This window comes from Martes martes (assembly GCF_963455335.1).
Source record: "Martes martes genome assembly, chromosome: 9".
NCBI lineage: Eukaryota > Metazoa > Chordata > Mammalia > Carnivora > Mustelidae > Martes > Martes martes.
The window spans coordinates 96793159-96818159 of record NC_137896.1 but is presented as its reverse complement, the minus strand read 5'-3'; positions in this window follow the sequence as shown (position 1 = coordinate 96818159).

Here is a 25001-nt window from a genome sequence, read left to right as displayed (position 1 = left end):
GTGCTGGTAGGAGTGGAAAGATATTGGGACATTTAGAAACTTAGAATATTTGTATATTTAAAGCTATGGGTCACTTCGTCTGAGTAAAATCTCAATAGCAGCATGAGGTCAGCTGCCATTAAGACAGTGTATAGACAGTCTGGACTCTAAGCTTGCTACTGATGGACAGAGCTCCTAGAGGGAAAGGTAAGAAAGGTGCAGGAAGAGTGCATCTAGTCACACCCTTTATGGATATCATACACGGGGTTAGAGTATGAATTAAAAATCTTCCTACAGTTTTCCAATCTAACATTGTTTCTGTCATACTTTACTTTTTTTTTTTTTTTTTAAGTTTTATAGCGTTCTGTAGGTGTTTCTTCTGCTCTCCAACTTTGGGTACTTATTAACGATTCCATGCATGAGGTATGAATGCTCTTTTGAAGGAAAATAAATAGAAACACTGTTTGTATTTCAGTAAAGAATACTGATTATTCCCTAAGTAGCTCCACACCAAATCTCCTACTACTTATGACATATATTTCATTCCTCCCTTTTCCTATGTTTTCTTCTCATTTTTTAGAGGGCGTATACTGACCCACTTGCTAAAATTGAAACTAGATCGATTGTTCATCACTTTTTATAAAGACGAAGCATAACTGTTTCCAATTTCATATACGTATAGTTTTATATAAATATATTAAAATTTATATAAATTTATGCATTGTATATTATACATTACATATGACATATGTAATTTATTTTCAGGACAGCTTTATTTTTACATACCACATCTCCAGTTAAATAGTTGTAGAGTACTTTCTTCTCTTAGATTTTCTTGCCTTATTAATCTAGTTTATGATAGAACTACATATCCCCCTGCAATTATTTGAATTGTTTTTACATTGCTTGGGGTGTCTTATAATATACCTCATATTTTTCTTTAGAAGCCCTGCATTCCTTTTTAAAGTGTTCTGCATATTTTTTTCCCCAAATATGCTTAAATCAATGCTAACCATTGAAGACTTAATACTTGGGACATTAGCTTCCTTCATAGAGAAACAGAAGAAGTCAGACTCAAGTTATATGTTTACTAAAAGAATATATGACCTCTGTCAAATGTATGAGTTTGTTTTAGTGACCTGATTATTTTCAATTACTGCTAATAGAATGGAGGAAATAATCTGACTATTGGGCAATTTTTCTATAAACATGAAAACCAATATTCACATTCATTGTGTCTTTGTCCAAAGACACAGAAACATTAAGTGGCAGGACTTGTCAAAGCTCTTTGACCAAAATCTGGAGCATGAATTACTCTACTGCATTCTAGTATTCTGCAGCATTTCTGGCTTAATTCTCAAAGCATTTGTTGCATCAAGGGAGAACTTAGAAAAAAGTTTTAAGGTAGTAAGAATGCAGCATTAATTAAATATAATTTTATGAGAAACCTTTGATGTTCATGGGACCAGAGACATGGTAGAATAGATAAACTCAATAAGCATGGATTTTGAGAAGAGGGTTTGAAAACAAGCTCCATTTTTTAGTAGCTTTGTGACTTTCGCCAAATTTGTTACCTCTCTGAAAGTTAAATAACTAGTCAGTAAATTGGAACACAAACAATTATTTTTTCTTTCTTTTTTTGGTCAAGATTATTGGTCAAGGTTTAATTTGGTAAAATGGCATATCCTGGGTCTGCACATATGAGGTCCATTAAAAGGTCCATAGAGACATATCACTATGTCTTTCAACTATTATATTTTTAGATTAAAATGAAAGCCAAAAGTGAAGTAAGTCAAATGGAGAAATATAAATACTACGTATCACTTCTATGTGGAATCTGAAAAAGCTAAACTTGTAAAAACCGAGAGTAAAATGGTGGTTAACAGGTGTTGGAGGTGGGGCAATTGAAAAGATGTTTAAAGGTATAAATTTGCAACTCATAGAGAGATAAGTCCTGGAGATCTAATGCACAGTATAGTCAATGGAGACAACAATATTGTATTATAATCACCAAATCTGTTAAGAGATTAGATCTTAGTTATTTAACCACAAAAAAAGAAATGATAATTACAATGTGATAGAGATGTTAAGTATCACTGCAACCGCAATCATATTACAATATGTAAGCACACCAGGTCAACATGCTGTACACCTTAAATTTAGACAGTGTTATACGTCAAATATATTTCAATAATAACAGCAACAAAAGCCAGTGAATTAACTCTGCTTTGAATTAATCCTTTGGGAAAATTAACTGTCATTTTATCTATCCTTAAACTTTCCAAGGAAGACTTTTACCCTAAAAAGTTACTACCCGGGTCTCCAGGAACAAATCCATTGATGCTACTGTAACAAATCCATTGATGCTACTGTAAGAAATATTAATATGGGCTGAATGGATCATAGTACTCAGCCTATCACTTCTTATAAATTCGGTTTTGCCTAAAAATAGGCATGCATGGTATGTGATACGTGGTATGTGATACTCCCATGCTTATTTCTGAGATGCCTGAAAGATGCCTGGTACTGGCCCTTGGCCAACATTAGAAGAAAATGGCTTAGCTAGCAATTTATAATATGCTATTTATAGTTTGAAAGTCCCCTGGGTGATCCCTCTACTAACTTTCTACATTATTTACTGAAATGTATCTGAAAATATCGGATTGATGGGTTTCATCTTGCTAAACAGATTACAGAGCTTGATTTCAGTTACATGACCAGTAGGGTACAAAAGACACTTTAGCAATCCCATGGTTTGGTTTCTCTCATATATCAGGGTGGTTCCCAATACAAATGCACCAACAATCTATCTTTGACAACTGAAAAGATGCCCAGGGTGTGCCTGAGGTACAACTTCACTGTGTTTATCTTCACTTTCCTTTTTTTTTTTTTTTCAATTGTATCACTCTATTTATCCTTATAGAGGCTTTGGGATCTTATGAGTCCTTTACTATGCAATTGTTTTGTTTCAAATAAAAACCTTATAAATTCAATCCATGCTTTTACTTAAAGCCAGTAGGACATGTGGTTACCCTTCGCTGGTATTTAGACAACTTTATATTTAATTAATCCTTAATCAAATGACAATGTATTTTGCATTGTTCAAGCAAATAAACCAATCTTTTAAAACTTTCCTTATATTGTGGGGCGCCTGGGTGGCTCAGTGGGTTAAGCCTCTGCCTTCGGCTCAGGTCATGGTCTCAGGGTCCTGGGATCAAGCCCCGCATCGGGCTCTCTGCTCAGCGGGGAGCCTGCTTCCCCCTCTCTCTCTGCCTGCCTCTCTGCCTACTTGTGATCTCCGTCTGTCAAATAAATAAATTAAAAACAAACAAACAAACCTTTCCTTATATTGTGAAACTTTATCTTATTATCAAAAAAATGTATAACAAAAAAATGTAGACAAAGAAATTAGCAATCTAAGTGAAAGACACTTAGGTTTAAATTCAATAACTGGATTGTTTCTATATTATGAAAAGTTAATGAAGTTATGTCTCTCAGCACGATAACATCGACAGACACTGTTTAGTTGTTTAAGAGGGACTCCCAAGAAACAGAACATTTATATTTCTGCAAGAAATATTTAAAACCAACTGAAGTGATAATACTGTAAGATTTCAAGGTTGGAAAGAAGGGCAGAAGAATATTCTAAAGGCAGAAATATTTCAAAAACAAGTCTGTGGTGAAGATGAGTTCAGCACTGGAAATACTAGTTAGGACTTCAGGTCAGGATTGCAGATATGCCTTTAGGACACAGAGGTGAAGGCTGAAGGACTTATTTTATAGTTGAAATTGGGTAAATCATTGATGTTCCATTTCCAATATCTTGGGGCATTACTTAGATATTCCTCAAAGTCTTTGTTAAAAGAACAAATTTTAAATTTGTTCCTGTGCAATGTTAACTTAGTATGATAGATAAGAAAACTATGTCTCCAGTTATTTTTATTTAATCCCAAAATGAAAGAAAAAGGTGTGAATCATAGAGATTGACATCTTTTTAAACATTTAACATCCATTAATGTCAACCACATGTAAAATGTGTTTATGAATATGGGTAAAGACTAGACCTCACCCATATATACAGGAGGACCCAATTCATAGATGTGACTGTAAGTAAAGAATCTTCTATATGGAAAGTTGGAGAATCATTTGATACTTAACCTGCATTTGGCAAGTCTTAAGTATTTTATTGTTTTTTTGATATGAGAACTATTGAATTTTTAGAACTTAAACAGTGAATTTTAGAAAATAGACACTGAAGACGAATCCAATTATTGTACAAATATTTCAATTCCCTCCACATCTTTTCTATACAGTAAACAACAATGTAAAAAAAACTTGCATCCAACATCAGAGCAATAGAAAATTCATTTAAAATGTTATCTGCAGGATGCCCGGGTGGCTCAGTCGGTTGAGCTGCTGCCTTTGGCACGGGTCATGATCCCGGAGTTCTCGGATCCAGTCCCGCATCGGGCTGCTTGCTCAGCGGGGAGTCTGCTACTCTCTCGGCCTCTGTCTGCCACTCTGCGTGGCTTGTGCATACTCTCTCTCTCTCTGACAAGTGAATGGATAAAATCTTAAAAAAAAAAAGTTATCTGCTATGCTTCTTAGCCCTTTATATTATGTATCAAATAGAAATCAATCTTGTTTATCAATTCAATCACTCCCACCATAGGTATTTTTTAAGAACCTATTCTCTACTTGCAATAAGCTAATAAAAAAGCACAACTATTGCCCCTGAAAAATTCACTGATTCATTTGTATCATTCATACACATTGATGTATTTTATTTTTCTAGGGAAGACATAAATAAAGCTATGGAGGGGAGATGGTTTCAGCTCAGCATTTTTTTTTTTGTTTGTTTGTTTTGTTTTCATTTATTTATTTATTTAAGTAATCTCTACAACCAACATGGAGCTCACACTCATGACCCTGAGATCAAGAGTCTAATGCTCTTCTGAGTGGGCTACCCAGGCACCCCAGTAAAGCTTTGTATGGTGATAGAAACGTGGGGAATGGTCAAGGAGGAGAATAGTCTATATAACAGCTTCCTGGTACCTGGACATGGAAAATAAACTCTGCTTCCCCCGCCCCATCCGCCGTGAGATCTCTCATAATAGTTCCTGATCTTTTCTTCTCCATTTGAAACCTCCAAATTTCTTTAGTTTCTCAACATTTAAAGCATTTCTGAGTTACTTTAGAATTTTATCTTCTGTATTGGGAGCATATCTCATTTCTCTTGCAACTAGAATGAATATGTTTCAGATAAAACAGAATATGAAGATGATGATTGTGGAAGAAAAGAAAAATTGAAACTTTTATTTTTAGTGTAGTTTATACATATGTGCTTTATAGCTCACATTGAGTTCTGATCTGTGTTAGTCTAATAACTGTGATAAAAAGACAAATTTCTCATTAATTATTAACTCAAAATGATATGAAATTAAACACAAAATCTTTAACATTTGCAAACATTTCCTAACATTTGCATGCTTGTCAAACAAAGCTTGGATTTGTCTTCCCTACATAGTATGTTATTTTACCAGGGGTAGCACAGTTGCCTTGGCAAATCAAGAAACATCTTGCCCATTCAATTATTCTGAAAGCATTGCCCTTGTATTAGATATAAAGTTGTTTATTTCCTCCACCAATGGAAAAATGATTTCATTAGTCTTAATATAGCTATAATTCCTGGTATAAATAACATATGAAAATAAGAGATAAGAAATTTCAAAAATGAGAATTCATGAAAGCAAAATAACGACAACACTACTTTGGGCTCCATGTATTTTTACTCAGATATTCCCCAACCATTAGTTTAAAATTAAAGGAAGTCCTTCATGTTCTCCCTAACTCTAGCACTGCATAACTCTTAGAGCTCTGTGATCTCTGTGTTCCAAAACAACAACTCTTTCATCATCTTTCTGTTCCTTTGAGTGAGAATTTGGATGTCACCAGACATTCTGATTTTGCATTCTCTACATCAAATAGCTTTAGTTCACTACTTTTTAACATCATTTAAGTTTACTTTGTGAAAGCAAGTCAACAAAGTGAGTCTGCTTCAGTAATTTGTTATGATGATATTAAGTGGCAAATGATAAATATATATTTAATGAGAAAACAAAGATTCTTAGAAAAATAATCAAATTTCAAGAGAATATAATTTAAGTGTTTTCAAAGAACCCACTATTTATTTAGAAAACATAGGGTTGTTTATGTTTAGCATCAAACAACACATCTGTAAAAGCACATTATTTAAAATTCATATCATTGTGCAGTGTTTTTTAAATAAATATGTGAAATGGACCTACAAAATTCAAAAGTTTCCTTTCTAAACCACATTTAAAATCTTTTAAAATTCATTTGTGGTTCTTAATGGTCAATTATTAAGATTGGCAGATGACATAACTGAACTATTAAAAGTCATCTATCCATCTGCTCAGTCATTCATGATGTACTAACCATTTATAATGAGTAGTTATATCCACTGTTTATAGTATTGTGTTAAAGCAACACAATCAAGGATTTGACTAACATATGTATCAAATTGCTTGATGTAATTACATAGGAATAACCTCATACTTATCATCATTACAGACTATGGTTTCAAAGGGAAGGACGGAATATGGTTATTACTGCTCATCTAGCCTCACTTTGGAAAATCATACATATACAATGTGCTTAATGAGTAATTGGTTATAATTAATGTAATGGCATATTGATCCTAGAGTAGGCTTTTGATTTGGTTTTGACCAAAATGACCATTTAGGATGAGTGTGAATATATATGGTTGATATTTATATGAGCATGTGTATGAATATGTATGTGTATGTATACATATATATGTGAGTATTTTATATGTGACTATTACATATAAATACACACATATATACATACAGGGAATATAATGATTAATACTTTCAAAAATGAATATGGAAGTTCCAGGTGAAGATGATGGCCTAGGAAGATGCCAAACTCACCTTCTACAATATAAATTGAGTCTATAGCTACATATGTATACACCAATTTCCTCTTAAAAAACCACACAGGCTGGCTGAGTGACAACTACAAATTGAGCAAATGAGAAGAAAATCACACTGAAGCAGGTAGAAGACTGGGACACAATCTCACTGTAAACTCCAACCTGGCACACAGACTCACCATCTGGAGGCAACTCAAAACTCAGAGCTTCTACTTGAGGAGCAAAACATCCAAATCCCACATAAAGCATCTCAACTTTTAGGACCCTCATAAGAGATGAGCCCCCTCAAACATCTGCCTTTGAAAACAATAGGGCTCAGGGCTGAGACCCACAAGGTCATAATGATCTGGGAGACTGTTCTTTTTTTTTTTTTTTAAGATTTTATTTATTCATTTGAGAGAGAAGGAGAGTCAGAGAGAGCACAAGCAGGGAGAGAGGCAGGGGGAGAGGAAGAAGCTGACTTCCTGCCAAGCTGGGAGCCTGACTCTGGGGCTCCATCCCAGGACTGGAGATTATGACCTGAGCCGAAGGCAGATGCCCAAGCATCTGAGCCACGTAGGCGCCCCTGAGAGATTGTCCTCAAAAGGTAGATGCACTAGGACTTAGCCTCTTGAGGCCTCAGCCAGACTTAACATAAACGAGGCTCACCTTCTCATATGAAAGTGCAAGCCAGAGGTCTGGTTTAACACACATGTCGGAGACTGCTGAACAGCCTCCTGGCCAGAGCCTGGCAGGCGCCATCCCATCTTTAGGCTTTGTATTTGTGGTGCTCCAGAGCACCAGTATCCCCCAAAGGGAACTTTTACATATGTCCAGCATCCCTCTCTTTGCAGCTGCCATCCAGAAAATGTCTCCTCAGTGCCTGCCTCTAGAGGCCGGGGTGCTTGTGTTGCGGGTTGCAAGGGACTGTAATAGTTCATGTCACCCAGAAAGGAGCTCATAACCCCCTGATTTTTACAGCTGCCACCAGGAGATACTGAATATATTGCCTGACCTTGCCAACCAGTGGGCCTTACTTTTGTGGGCCCCACAACACCCCACAAACAATGAAGAAGAGTTCTTAAACAGCGACCATCCTCAGGGCACAGCAGGAAGCAGTGCACCCGGGAGCTCTGTCTTTTTGTGAAGAAGGCTGAGTAGCGAATCAAAATGGCTGTGGCTAAGGGGCAGTTTTCTAATTAAACACACCATTTAGGGGCTGACTGTAATTTTCCAGAAATCTTGTTGGGCAAGGGCTATCTTCACGCTCTCCCTCTGCCAAGTTCCCAAGCGCCAGTGTCTTCTAAAGGGGGAGCTTCACACGCAGCTGGTGCCCTGGTTTCACCAGCTGCCACTCAGGGGATGCTCACGGTTCACCTGGTTCGGGGCCCAGTGCGGCTTGCATTCCTGGGTTCCAGGAGACTATGGCAACTGGAAAGGAGACTATGGCAACTTTCTTGGCAGGCTGTCACCTCCGGGGCATTGCCCACTTATCGTCTGTGGAGAGCCAACTGTGGCATGTGACCCCAATTTTTCTGGGACGGAGGCTCCTTTGTTTGTCCTGGAGCTTCAGCCCAAGGGGGAGGCTTAGGGTTTGGCACACATCTAGCGGGTAAGGCAGCTGCTCTGAAGAAGGTAGGCTGTGGATGCACTCTCTTTCTGTCTTGCTCCAGCTTGCCAGTTTTTCCCAGGAAAGAGCTTATACATGTGTATGGAGCCATGATTTTTACAACTGCTGCAGAGAGGGACACAGCCACATCGCCTGGCCAAAGGGGCTTCTCTGCTTGTGGTTTCACAGGACTACATATATTTGCATAGATTTTTAAAGCTAAGGCTTGTGGGTCTGGCTTCCAAACAGGCTGGATCTAAGTGCTAAGATCCTCCCCTTAGTGACACTGACAGATTTTGGCACATTCTCAACTGGGAGTTATTAAAAAATTGTGATCTATATCTATATCTATCTATCTATCTAATGCAGTATTACTTATCCATAAAAAGGAATGAAATCTTTCCTTTAGTGACAACGAGGATGGACTTTGAGTGCATTATGCTACATTAAGTAAGTCAGACAAAGACAAATACCACATGATCTCACTTACATGTGGAATTTGAAAAAAATATATAATAAATAAATAATACAAATAAAATGTACAGCATTCTGCAAGTGTTACTACAATCATTAATTTGATTTTACATATATAGAATGTGATATAGATTCAGAGTAAGAAAAAATTAGTCTTTTTTAAAAAAGATTTTTATGTATTTATTTGAGAGAGCACAGAAAGAGGGTGAGAGGGAGAAGCAGGCTTCCCACCAAGCAGAGACCCAGACGCGGGGCTCCATCTCAGGACCCTGAGATCACGACCTGAGCCAAAGGCAGACGCTTAACTGACTGAGCCACCCTAGCGCCCCAGAAAAAAAATTAGTCTTATATACACATTGATTATTTTGTCATAGATTTTATCACAATTCATTTTTCTGAAAAAATCTTATTTTTTCTGATTGCAAAATAATTTTCACTGCTTGAATTTACTGTATGTTAATCAGTGGCTTATGTTTTCCTCAATTGTATGTGACGATTACATTCTTATTCTGATGCTACTCATTTCCCCCATAAAATTTTAAAAGGTAATTTAAAGTATTATTTTCAAAATACATATGTAATTTATGCTCACTGGTGGATTTTGTGAAAATGCACAAAAGCATAAAAACAGCACCTATTACTTCACTATTCAGAGGAAACTAAGTTAAATAGCATGTGAATATTATATTCCTTTTGTTTTTTTAAAGTTCACATTACTATATAGAGACTATGTATTTCCACTATTTCTATGATTTTTCTTATAATTTTTATATTTTTCTTAAATTTCTTATTTTAAAAGTGTATAATCCAGAATTACAAGTGAAAAAATACATATATGTGATATATTTTATTGTGTGAACATGTGTATATCAAGTGATTTTAAACACATTTTAATTTAAGAAACTGTCTTCTTAATAAAATTCAATGCATGTTTACTATGCAGTCAGAAAACACAAATGCCTACAAGACAAAATAAAATAAAATACTTACAAGTATACTTCTAAATCACGATGAAATGGCACAGTGAGTTTACATTTCAAAAATCCTTTCTGTTTAAACATGTCAAAATGCAGCCATCCTATAAAAAGAGACAGCCAGAAATAAATATTCAGAATCAAATGCAAAATAAATTTTCCCAAGATCTAGAAATGGAATAGAAATGTAAATCAGTGAATAAGGCTGAAGTTGTAGATTGGAGGTTTGATGACTTTCATGAAAAAAATAAATTAAAACTTCTCATCATTGAGGGGAGAGCAAAGTCAGGCTCAATGCATCTGTAAAGCAAACAAATAAAACCTGCTAAGTACTGAATAGAACTGAATTTTATTGGAAGCTATAGACCAACAGATACTGAGTCAAACCACTTAATGTCTGTAACACTGAAGTTTACACAAAGAGAAAAAAGAGAAGGAAAATAGGAAAAGATAAAACTTTCCCTGAAAACGAGTTTTAGAAATTATAATTTCAATATATGAAGAACTCCAACACTAAAAAATGACCAACATTCACATTTAGAATAGGATTTATCCTACATAAAAGTCTTTAAAAATCTTGGAGATGAAGAGGAACCATTTAAATTAGTCATGCCAAAGTAATAAAGAATCAAACAGCTTAACTTATAACAGCAAAGGACAGACACATCACAAAAGAAGATTACAAATAACCAGAAACAATATGAAAAGTTGATCGACATCATTAGTTACTAAGGAAATGCAAATTAAAACTACAATGAGATGCCACTTCAAACTCATTAAATTGTCTGAATTAAAAAAACAATCATTAATGCCAAGTATGTAGATATAGACAAACCGCAACTCTTGACCTCTACTGGTGGGATTGTAAACATACAACCATTTTGGAAAGTGTGTTTGCAGGTTCTTATAAAGTGAAATATACACTAACAATATTATCCAGAAATGGAATTCTTAGGTATTTGTATACAAATATACATAACAGTTTCATTTATAATAGCTCCAAACCAGAAACAACCCAAATGTCAATAAAATGGTCAATGGTTAAATACAATTCATACTTATAAGTAATAAAAAAAAGCAAAAGCCAAAAAAAAATCACAAAGCTATTCATCTATAAAAATTCATAGACAGAAGAGTACATATTGAATCATTCAATTTATTTGAAAAATCTAAAATGGGCAATCTATCAAGATAGGAATGAGATCAGCAGTTCCTGGGTGGGAGATGGTCAACTTGACTGTAAAATATGCTTTCTGGTGCAACAGAAATATTTTGCATCTTGACTGTGGTATGATGTGTTGGTTACTGAGTATGTAATTGTCAAAATTTATCAAACCACACATTTAGAATGTGTACATTTTATTGAATGTAAATTATAGCACCATAAAACTGACCTAAAAAATGCAGGGGGAGGTACAGAATTGAAGAACCAATAACCAATTAGTGATATACTAATGTTGTATATAACTACTATAGTATTATAGTATTATATAGTACACATGACTACTATAATATAGTAGTAAAAGATAATATTGACATATCATATAGGAACCAACTCAAAGAGGTGAAGATATCAAGGGAGAAAGAAAGTAGAAAGAGAAGAAGAAAAAGGAGGAGGAAGAGGAGGGGTAGAGGGAGAGAGGGAGGAAGGATGGGGAAACAAAGGAAGCAGGGAGGGAGGAAGGAAGAAGGGTGAGAAGAAGGAAGGGAGGGTAAGGAAGAAGAAAGAGAGGAAGGGAAGTTCAAAGTACAGAGCATAGATTAAGGGACTCTGAATTTTTCTAATAGGAGTGTAAGAACAAAAGAATGGAGGAAAAGGACATTGGAAGAGATTCTGATAATTTTAGAGAAATAAAATATAAGTCCTCATAATAAAAATCACACTCTGGGACTAAATAGAATGTAGAATTTTATATTCTATATTCTACCAATAGAATATATTAAATCTATGTTCAAATGTATTTTGTAAAACAGCAATTCAAGAAAGCTAAGTGAAAACCTTTATGTCCAATAGAGGGTAGAAAGACAGATTGCCCACAAAACCTGAGAGAGATTTCTCATCAGCAACCAAATATACTATACTATGTATACTATGCTATACTATACTATACTATAGTATACTATAATGTACCAAAATATAATAGTTTCTTCAAAATGTTTTTGCAAATAAACATACAAAGCACCTATGCCACAATTTTATACCTAACTATATCATGATTCAAGAGTAAGAGCAGAGCAAATATTCAGTAATTTAAAGGCAAAAAATAATTAATAGGAACAGATCCTCAAACAGAAATAAAAATGCTTATAATTAAGCAATATGCTTAATTATGCTTACTAAATATGCTTGTTATTAAGCTTATTTTAAAACATGAATTTGTTCCAAAGCATACTATATTGGGGAATAATGTGAACATACCATGAATTTTACATTTGCTTGATTTAACCATGAGAAACAGTAGGTAAATTCAGAGAACCACCCAGCTGAATCAAGCCACATGGAAACAGAAATATTAAACATATGTAGGCTCTCTCAGGCTCACCATGTATATGATAAGCCCCACCCATCCAAATCTGGAGTTACAACTTTCCACTAGATTTTAGAGAACCCTCCTTCTACCGCTTCACAATAATTCACAAGCCGTACTCCTGTTTATACCATTCGGACAAGAAAAATTCAGATCTTTTCTTGAAAAGTATAACATTGAAGTTTTTACATATGTCTTAAACATTGTTCATGCATAAAACTTTGCCACCATTTTTTATTGGGTGCCTATCTTTTTCTATGTGTCACTAACAACCTGAGTATTGTGCCCCAATCCATTTTATCCATAAAATCAATGTATATTTTTATTGTAAAATTTTAAATAATGCAGTAGATTTTAGGAACACACATGTCACCCTGTAGCAGAATATTTGCATCTAATTTCTGTGCTTTGAGCAGAATATTATTAGGGAAAAAAGAAAGCAAAAAAGTTAAAATGTGCCCATAAATATGATTATTCACTGATGTTATTATGTCTATAGCTTATTCTAAATTCTTTCATCTTTGCTATTGCAATAAAAGTGTACGTGTTAATTTCAGCTACACCTTGGTAGCACTATGTATTTCTGATTATAATATTATCCCTATTGTTGAGTGGATAGCTGGCATTATCAGAAATTCCATATTTGGTGGCAGCCACTTAAACTGTCACTTTTCCTTTAACTTTGATAAATATCAGCTATTTTATTAATTAGCAAAACAGAAGTCAGAAGTAAGCTTTACTGGTAAAATCAGTGTACTGTGAATTGGCATAAATGTTTTAAATAAAGATATGATATATATAACATTCTTACTGAAATAGTTTAAGAAGCTACTGAAGCTTATTCCCCACACTCTTAGACATAGTGTCTGAAGCTTTAGATGTAAATAGATCTGTGCCCAAACTTTGGTTAAGTACTTCATACTATATGGGTAACAAACATGTATTTGGAATATTGTTCTATATACTGGCAATGAACATGTCTTACAAGGTGGTGATCTGAGCATATAAAACAACAGAGAACTAGGACTTTATAGAGGTTACAAAACAAATCGCTGACATGTTTCAGTTTTCAACGTTATTAAAAATAATTTATATCTGTACAGGGAAATTGAGTCTGAGATTGACTCATTTATACCTGGTAGCAGGTAGCAAGGTTGTACATGAATATAGATTTTCACTACAGATATATCAGTGGCCATAATGAACTAAAATAAATAATAATAATAATAATAAAAAGATAAATATTATTCAAATTGGTCTGGTATGGTTCAAAATTGTTAAGAATAAAACATCCACTAATGTATTTTTTTAGTGATAAAACTAAAGCCTTAAACCACAATATATATAGTATAATATATACAGTAAATATGCATAAAGTAATTTTGCCTTCTATATATATAATAAAACTGTATTGTTACATGTGTATGTATAGATATTATGGTAACATGTATATCTATAGATATAATGGTATGAAATAAAAGTAATATAACATTTTTGAAAATGTGATAGGAAAAGAAAGGGATTTCTTTTTTTTTTTTAAAGATTTTCCTTATTTGAGAGAAAGAGCATGAGTGGGGAGGGCAGAGGGAGGAACAGATTCCCTGCTGAGCAGGGAGCGTGACATGGGGCTCCATCCCAGGACCCTGGGATCATGACCTGAGCTGAAGGCAGACACTTGACCAAGTGAGCTACCCAGGTGCCCCAAGAAAGGGATTTCAAGAAAAAAAAAAAAAAAGGTCCACAAAAGACCAGTAAGAGAAAGACAGAAAAACCAAAGGGCTGATGAAAGAAAATAAAGGTGCAGACCCTAATTACAAACTGTTCTTGTGATAGATCATATTATTACCCCGGTTCTTTACCCCGACTTTCTACACAATACCAGATGGCTGATATTTATTTTGATCAACAGGGAGAAGTTTATTTCCCCAATCTTGGAGCTTTTGAAACCACCCTCACTGAAGCATATCTGGGTAGACCTCTGGTTTCTAAGAAGACAATAAGACACACAAGGAATAAATCCTTTCTAACTGATCAGCCCTAGCTAAGCCCAGCTATTTCAGTAAACAACCAAAGGACTTGCAGATGTATGAGCAAAATAAATGAAATACTGCATTGTTTGTTTAATAGACTTTTTTACATGATAATAAGTGACTGATAAAATTAGTACCTACCATACATGTAAAAATACTTAATTTTGCCATGTAATACTCAATACTCAAGATGATCAGATTAAAATTACAATTATATGATGTTTTAAAAATTATGTGATACTTTAAAAAGAAACCTGAAGCAAAGGTACAAGAAAGACTAAATGAAAATCAATTGATTAAAAAAATAAAAATACTAAAGAAAATTATTTGTCAGAGAAATCCTAATAAAAAATAATGAATTTGGAAACAAGTATAAGAGGAAATGCTGGAAGTGTTCCATTTGGCCCACCATACCCACCCTCCATGTTTCTCCACCCTATACTTTGTTTGCCTCAGTAGGACAGCATGCACTACATCAACCAGACTTCTGTGTCCTTTGCCCTCTTGTTGGATTTGGTTTACAGTGAGTCCATAAAAGTACTGGAAAGATGGAGGTTAGTTTGGCCAAGGGATTTCTTCCTGCATCTCCTATCTACAAGTATGACCTGAGCTGGTGGCTGATTCTCTCAACTAGCACTATTACCTCTTTCCCTGTGGCCTCCTCTGTGTCACCGTCCTCTGACTTCCCATTACCGATCCTTTTCTCTACTCCATTAGGCCAAGATATGGTAATAACTCTTCTCCTGCAAGCCCCAGTTTATTACACTCCCCTCACATCTCACTTTCACTTTTGCAATAATTTCCTTTGTAAATAATTCCTCCTTAATTGTGGTTGCTTTCTGGTTCAAAAGCTATTTGATACAGAATGTGGAAAGTGGCCACAGGAAACAGACTCAAAAATAGGTACCATGGATTGGACTGAACATACATCTGAGGACATTAGAGACAACCTTCTTCATGGTGGCATGAGATGGGACACAAACAATTCATGACATGTGTTGGCAACATGGTTATTCAAATTAGTTCTCATTGCATCATGAAATAAAGGGGAAATGAACAGCAAAGAATAAGAAGGATTGAGTGTCCATGCAGCTTAGTCACCATAGCAAAAATAATTTATAAAGATGTCCTCTGCTTTTTATTTCCTGATGAATCTAAAAAGTCTATATTGAGAAAAACATAATTAAAAGCTACAAATATATAACTACATATGACAGAAAGTCCTCCCTGGCATCATTGAAGAAATCCTTTATCCTGCAGCTGCATTCAGATAAGGCTGAGGGTCAAGCCTAGAGTATGACTGAGGAATTGCAATACTGATTAGTGTTCAACCTTATGATCTTCCTACACTGAGGTAAGGACACTGATGGGAATGAAGAGGAGAGTAGGACCTGAGATGGAGACATTTGGGCAAACATGAATAAGGAACAGAAACTTGCAACTAAACATTCTCTTCAACTTTCAAATAAAATCCTTTTAATGACTGTTCTTGAGGAAGTTTCATCAGCTGATGATTTATCTTAAAATGCACTTCTATCACTTCTGACTCTTAAGTTCCATACCGAGTGTTAATTCAAACATATTCTTGACAGAGAGACATAAGCACTGGTCTTCTACATTACTTACTAAGAGTTTGGATTAACCAAAGCCCTACTACTAATCAAGTTGAAATACCAGGATTTCCAAATAAAGGTTTACAATGGCCCACGGAAATGGAGATATTTTCCCGGAAACGGAGGATTTTCTAAGGCAAGTTCCTCTGTATTTCCTTAATCACAGCTTTCAAGAGGACCTACTGGATGGTCTTCACTAATATTAAGAGATTCTTTGGTAATGAGAGAGGCGATAACATCCCCAAGGAGCTTTATGGTAGTTGCAGACTATATCAAGACATGACATTAGGTGATTCTTCAGTGGAATTTTAGTTCTAATCTTAGTGGGAATAATTGGATCCCAGAGTAGCAGAGTCCAGGTAGATTGTTGTTTATCCATCACAGAGGAGATAAGTATAATTACAACTATAGATTATGAAAACAGATAGCTCTGATTATTTTGATTCTTAGGGATCTTGTTGAATGGTTAAATGAAAAAAAAATCAATAAAACTATAAGGCAACCTACTGAATGGGAGAAGATTATGCTCATGGCATATCCAATAAAGGGCTAGTATCCAAAATATATAAAGATATAATGCAAAAAAACCCACCAAAACCCACATAATCCAATTTAAAAGCAGAAAGAAGGCATGGACAGACATTTCTCCAAGTAAGACAGACAGATGGCCAACAGACACATGAAGAGATGCTTAACATCACATCATCAGGGAACTCAAATCAAAACTACAATGGGATATCACCTCACACTTATCAGAATAGATAAAATCAACAACACAAGAAGCAATAAGTGCTGGTGAGGATGTGGAGAAAGGGGAACCCTCTGGCACTGTTGGTGGGAAGGCAAACTGAAGCAGCCACTGTGGAAAACAATATGGAGGTTCCTCAAAAAATTAAAAATAGAACTACTCTACAAAAAAAAAACAGAAAAACAAAAAAAACTCTAATTCAAAGGGATACATACACTCTATGTTTATTGCAGCATCATTTACAATAGCCAAACTATGGAAGCCGCCCAAGTGCCCATTGATAAAGGAATGGATAAAGAAGAGGTAGTGTATGTATATGTATACATACACACACACACATATGCACACACACACACACACAATGGAATATTATTCAGTCATAAAAAAAGAATGAAATAATTCTATTTGTGATGACATGGATGGAGCTAGAGAGTATAATGCTAAGGGAAATAAATCAGTCAGAGGAAGACAAATACTGTATGACCTCACTCATATGTGGAATTTAAGAAACAAAATGAATGAGCAAAGAAGAAAAAAGAGAGAAAGAAACAGAAACAAAACAAAACAAAACAAAAAACCCCTAAGAAATGTAGTCTTAACTATAGAGAAGAAACTGATGTTACCAGAGGGGAGGCAGTTGAAAGGATAGGGGAAAATTGGGGATGGGGATTAAAAAGTAAATTCATCATGATGAATAAAATAAAATAAATAAATAAAATAAAATAAAATATATCAGCCATTAGAGTATGTTAATAAATGTAACACAGTAATGGATCCAGCATTACAAAATAAAATCTAAGTTTAAAAACAAAAAGCAAGTAAGAAAAGATTTCTAGGAATGAAATAATGAGCAGCTTACCAAGCTTCTATGTATTTATATATAGGAGACTAACATTGAGGTCTCCTGGAGAACTGGAGAGAAATCTCACTGAAATCGTTGATGTAGAGATTCACACAATCTTTTCATACCTCAGTTCACCAACCAATTCATAGACCAGGAGTCAACTGCTTAGTATTCCTGATCTGTTTTAGGAAGTTTTCTTTAGTGTACCCTCAGGTATATACTATAAATCTTTCTCCAGTCCTTCCCAAAAGGCATCTGCACTATGAACTAGGTAAAGAAAAACCAATAAGATCTTCCAGAAATTATTAGATATTAACTCTGAACTTTTACTGATCTCTGGAGACCAGAAATGAGAGTGCGGTTCACCAGGAGAGATTTAAGGAGGTTAGGTCATTGATCACATTATGGTTCTAGCATATTTAATAGGACATCTGATGGAACTATGAATGTTTTCCATAATTACTTATTTGCAAAATACATAGCTGACATAAAAAATTAATAAGGATAGAATCACTACGATGGACCCTGATACTTCCAGTGTCATAATTATGGCAGTAAAGTCCACCTGGAAGTTCTCAGAAAGTTCAGATTCAGTCTCTACCTTTCTCCAAAATTTTCTCTGATACAGGACTTGAGACTGAATGACCTTCAATAATAGTGGTTTCTGGGCGACTTTGGGGAAAGGGGAAACTGTGGGAAATTGAAGGGAGGAAGAAGAATGAAGCCAGGCAATCACTTGAAGGAGAATATGCTGGGCTTTGCTTCCTGGATGCAAATAGGGCAACCTATTCTACTTCTTCCCATCATCTTCTATGTTTTAAGGTCCTCTTTTGACTCTGGGTTCCTGCACTAATCTTAGGTTTTCTCTGTCATTAGTTGTCTTTGTAAATAAATTTATTTTCAGTGATGTTAGAGTATGTAGTCTGTTTCCTCTTGACTTTGATTGAGACAGAAGGACACTATACAATATTGAAAGGAGTAAACCACAAATATGAAATATCATGAATTGATATGTACTTAACAAGAAAGTCTCAAAGTCCAAATCAAATCTAATCCATCCGTGAGAAAACATACCAAATAAGAGCATAATGTTTCAGCATATCTCTACTAGAAGCTGATGAAGCAAACTGACAAAAAATTGACAAAAATATAAAACTTACAAACTTTGTAATGAATAAGATGATTTCATATAAAAATTCCTGCTTTCCAAAAATAAAAAAAAAACACATGTTATTTATGACTACACTTGTAAGGCATATACAAATTGTCACTTGATTTAAAAAAGAAAAGTTTTCTTAGTAGAACTCAGCAATAGAAATTTAGTCAAATACATCATGTATGTCTAGAAATGACAAAATATATTCAAATGTATTTATGTTATGGAGAAGAAAAACTGAACAAAAACTTGACTAGCAAAATAATATAAGCCTAGAATAAGAAATCAATAATATTAAATACATATATATTTATTTGTAATTATAATTATATTAGCCTCATATAATTATAATTGCAAATAAATATTTGTATTTATTTGTCCAAATATAAAAAGTCTAAATATAAAAAGCAAAAAAAAAAATAGGGTTTTATAATATATTTCTGCAAATAATAGCAAACAAAATGGTTTAAAAAGGATAGGAAATATCAACACAATATAATTACCGTCTTGATTAACAGAAATAAGTAGAATCTTACACACTACACTTAGAAAGTACACCTTCTTGGTTGCTTATGGAACATCTACAAAATGTAAACATTTTACAATTTACTTTAAGAATTCTAAAAAAAAAATCAAAGAAACAAACTAATTACAAAAAGAGAGAAAGGTTTAGAGCTCAAAAACATATACTTGGATATTTAATAGGCCACAAAAAATGATTATGTAAATTTACTGACTATTTTATACTGAACAAAACATTAAAATGATAAAATAATAAATAGAAACTTTTGGAGGGGATTTAGCTAAAGTGGTAATTCAAAAGAAATTCATAGCCTTAAATGCTTATATTATGCTTTAAAATGATGGACATCCAATATCAAGAATACAAAGAAAAGAGAAAGACGAATAAGATCCTATGAAAATGTAGAATACAGATCTAATTGTTAGGAACACAAATTAATTTACTATAAAACAAAGTAAAAGAGAGGCTCAATAAAGTCTAATGATTTAGATTTTTCTCTGAAATAATAAAAATATCATAGGTAAAGTAACAGTAGGTCAATCTAAAAACTAATAAAGTACAAATGGTCAATATTACAAATTAAAAACAGCACCTAATTAGAAATGTCAGAATTTCAATTAAAGATAATAAAATATTAAGAATAATATCTTTACTTATAATATATAAATTGTACATCAGATATATTAAAGTAAGAACAATGTAAAACAATAAACTAAAATGCCACATCCAGAAATTTTGGAAAATATATTTGTGACCATGGGTTCGGGATTTTCTTAAAAAAAGATGGAAAAGTATACATTATATGTGAGAATCTAACAAATTAAACTTAAAAGGATAATATTATAAGGAAAATTAGCAGATATAGATTGCAAAAATTTTTTTGTCAGTATCTGCACTAGCAAGCAACTGATTTTATCGCAAATATAAAAAGAACAATGCCCAGGCAACAGAATAAAAGTGGGGGATTGTGAATTTAAAAAAAATAATCAATAGGCATTTTGAAGAGAAAAGTATGTGACTAACAAGTATTTGAAAAGATGATCAACCTCACTAATGAATAAGATATATAGAAATTAAATTAAAAATGCACCTGTCCAACTGACAAAAATGCACCTGTCCAAATGTTTAGCATGGCAGATAAGTGGGAAAGTAGAACTTTTTTTTTTTGCTGTGACTGAAAAATTAAACGTGTCACAATAACCTGGTAGCACATAGTTAAATTAAGTATACTTAAGACCCTTCAAATCCACTGCTGGATATGGTAGCAAACACAAATGCTCACATAAGTCTTAAGATCACAGCATAAAGGTTTGTAGCAGATCTGCTTGTGATAGCATCAAATTAGAAACAATGAGTGAGATTGCCAAATAAATACTATGTATTATTAAAAATATTCCATCTTGGTAACTGTGGGCACATTAGAAATCAGACTGACATTTTGGGGCTGTATTTCTGACCTTCCGTGTGTGCATGTGTGTATACAGCTTGGTTTCCTTAGAAAGGGTAAGGCAAGATATTAACTTATTTATCTGTGCTATACCAACCCTTATATTATGTTGTGCTACATTTTATGTATTTCAAGTGATATTAAATTATTGCCAAGAATTCTTTGTTTTTTTTTTGATATAAAAGTATCATATTGTTTTCCTATAACTGTGTGCTTGATATCCACATGGAAGTGATTTAAATATTATCTTCAATAATCAACTGTGTTTTATCTCACTGACTGGTCATGAGTGGAGGCTAGGAAATGTTTAGAATGGAGTCAATCAGCCCTGACCTGTTATTATCTGTAGAAGAGGGTTTACTCCACAATAACCTATATGTATGGCTGGTGTGTGGCCTCTGCAATGACGATATCCTATCCTCATAATCTCATGCTCAATTTGCTACAGATCTCTAAAAGAGGAAATTGGTCCCACTCCAGTTGATCTGCATTCTCTTTAATACATGGGAAAATTCCACAATGACTCACACTTGGCCTTTTCCATTATGCCAATTCCATGCCCTTTTAGAAATCTGGTTTCTAAATTTGCTTTATGATAATACAGCTATGCCAATGGTGTTCCTATGTAGTGCTTTGATGATAAAGGTCACTCATTCTCTCCAAGGAACCCTTAAGGACCAAATATGCCTTAAAAGCCCAGAAATATTTCAACCACAAAAAGTAAAATAACCCCTTTAATAAAACATTCTCAGCTAAAGGATATTTAAAAGCTTCAAAAAAAAATCTTCCCACTTAATTGACCACATGAAGCCTCCACTTGAGCTCAATTGCCCTGTTTTATGGGTATTTGTGTCATTAGAGTTTTAGAGCAGATAGATTTGAAGAAAAAATGTATACAACTAAAGAGCATCAGGATTGTTTTAATTTGTATTTGTGGTTCAGTTCATAACCTAACAGCAAAATGGCAGCCAAAACACTTCTAACAGTCACGGAGATTTTAACAAATTTAAATTATATAGCACATGAGCACATAGTATAGATGAGCTAATAAATGGAAAACAATCTGTAATGCACAAATACACACTAATATATTTGTTACCTAATTCAAGGAAATGGGATATTAAGGGCTAATTTAGCTACTCATTATCTGTAAAGATTGAAATAAGGGTCTTAATTAAAAGTGGTTAATTTTAAATATATATGTATTGGTCAACACATGTCTTGGTCAATTTCCCCCACCATTTTCTTTTAATAGACAGTAATTTAAAGAATATGGCTCAAAGGTGACACACAAATACAGTAAATAAAAAAAAAAAAAACCAACCCTGTAACTTTCAAATATCCAGATATTTGATAATCATCAAATCTAACAACATAAAAATTGAAAAAGAAAAGAATGTTCTGCAGTAGAACTTAAAAATAAACAAAAGAGAATACAAGTGATTTTAATATCATAATATACAATATTTGCAACATGTATATTGTGATGATGACACAAAATTATCTACTTGTACATGGCAATTTGATTACCATCAACTAAGTAATTAGGGGTTGTCCCCTAACACAGAGTATAAAAAATATATATCAACTGAATAATAGATAGATATAACTCTATCAAGTACCTTAAATTCATTTCAAGGTACTCTCTTATAAAACTAACTTTGACCAAAACAATATCATTCAGGAAGGTAATTTGGAAGACATAAGAAGTTTTTAGACTAGAGATGAAAAGATACACTGGAGGAAAAACATCTGTTTTTTCAGTTATCTCAAGTATTATCTCCTAGACTTATTTAAGTTATGGCATGTAGTGAGACAGCCATATTAGGACCATTAACTAGACATTGTAGGGGGGCAGATTTGATTCAGTATTTAAAATTAATTTTTCTCATTAGTGCCACCAGCAAAATCTCATGAGAGAAAATTCTCAAGGCGAAGTTGATTACATGCCATGATGTCCATGGTAAATAGCAGGATGACTCTTCATCATTGTGTGATTTTTTTCTAACTCTAGAAAACTAAAATTACCTATTTCTATAACAACTTGGTTAATGCTAAGTCAACTCATGATATGTATTTATTACTAACATATATTAACTATAGTATATATTTTATTTCACATATTATATCTTAGTTTCATGATCCCTTCATTAAAGAATGCAAATTCTTCTAATTAAAAATGTATAATAGTAAATTCTATGTAGTTTATTGATGAATACTTCTGAATAAAGTTGCACATGGAAAAAGTTAAATAAATAAAATAGTTTTCAAAATTATAAATCAAATAAAATAGAAAATAGTCACATTTACAGACCAACTTTCTAATTTAGTGTATCACTTACTGCTAATGTATACAAATCAATTATAACACTTCATTTGTTGAAGAAATTTTCTAAACACTTTTACCTGGTCTGAGGAGTCAGGGTAGGTTTTCCTGAGGAACTGACACGTGGAGATCTGAAGAATAACTAGAAGATAACCAAGAAAAGGTGAAAGGCAGCATTGTTTAGGAAGGGCCAGGACTTTTCAGGTGGGGTGGCTGGTATGCAAAAGCTTTAATTTGGAAGAGAGTATGGCAAGATGGATAAATAAGTGATTTCTAATTAGAAAGCCACAAAAATGAAAAGAAGGTAGAAAAGAAATACACCAGAAGGCAGAGGTAGAATACATAGGACACATAATGAGCTAAGAAGGATTTTGATAATTACTTTCATAAAAATGAGGAAGTATTACATAGTTTAAAGCAGGACATTTTAAAATCTTGTTTGTTTCCTTGTTTAAGATTACTAATTTTTCATTCTTTCCCCCCCCACCCTAGTTTGGAGTCCTAGCTGCAGCATTGTAAGAAAAAGAAATAAAAGGCATCCAGATTGGTAAGAAGAAGTAAAACTGTCACTATCTGCAGATGACATGATATTATATCTAGAAAAGCCCCAAGATTCCATCAAAAAAAAAAAACAAAAAACCCTGTTAGAACTAATAAATGAATTCTGTAAAGTTATAGGATACAAAATAAATACATAGGAATCTATGAATTTCTATACATGAATAATGAAGTCAGAAGAAGAGAGATTACTAAAACAATCCCATTTATAATTATACCAAAAAGAGTAAAATACTTAGGAATAAATTTAACCAAGGAAATGAAAGAATTATGTTCCAAAAAACATATGACATTGATTAAAGAAGAAATTCAAGATGACACACACAAATGATAAGATAGTCCATGCTCACAGTTGGAAGAACTGATATTGTTAAAATGTCCATACTACTCAAAGCAATTTAGATTCAATTCAATCCCTATCAAAATACCAATAACATTTTTCACCAAACTAGGATCAATAATCCTCAGGTTTGTATGGAATCACGAAAGACTTCGAATGGCCAAAGCAATCCTGAGAAAGAGGAACAAAGTTGGAGCTAACAGTCCTAGATTTCAAGAATCTATGGTACTCAAAAGAGTGTGGTACTGGCACAAAAAGAGACATATAACAATGCGACCAGATAGAGAACCCAGGAATAAACCCACGTCTATATGGTTAACAAATCTATGACAAATGAGGAAAGAATATACAATGTGGAAAAGGCAGTCTTCAATAAATGGTGCTGGGAGGGCGCCTGGGTGGCTCAGTGGGTTAAGCCACTGCCTTTGGCTCAGGTCATGATCTCAGGGTCCTGGGATCAAGTCCCGCATCGGACTCTCTGCTCAACAGGGAGCCTGCTTCACCCTCTCTCTCTCTCTCTGCCTCTCTGCCTACTTGTGATCTCTCTCTGTCAAATAAATAAATAAAATCTTTAAAAAAAAAATAAATGGTGCTGGGAAAGCTGGACAGCCACATGAGAAAGAACTAAACTAGATCACTTTTTTATACCATACATAAAAATAAACTGAAAGAGATTGAGATCTAAATGTGAGAACTGAAACCATAAAACTTCTAAAAGAAAATATAGGCAGGAATCTCTTAGACATGGTCTTAGCAACATATGTATGGATATGTCTCCTCAGTCAAGGGAAATAAAAGCAAAAAATAAACTATTGGCACTACACCAAAATAAAAAGCTCTTACACAGCAAAGGAAACTATCAACAAAACAAAAAAACAACCTACCAAATGGGAG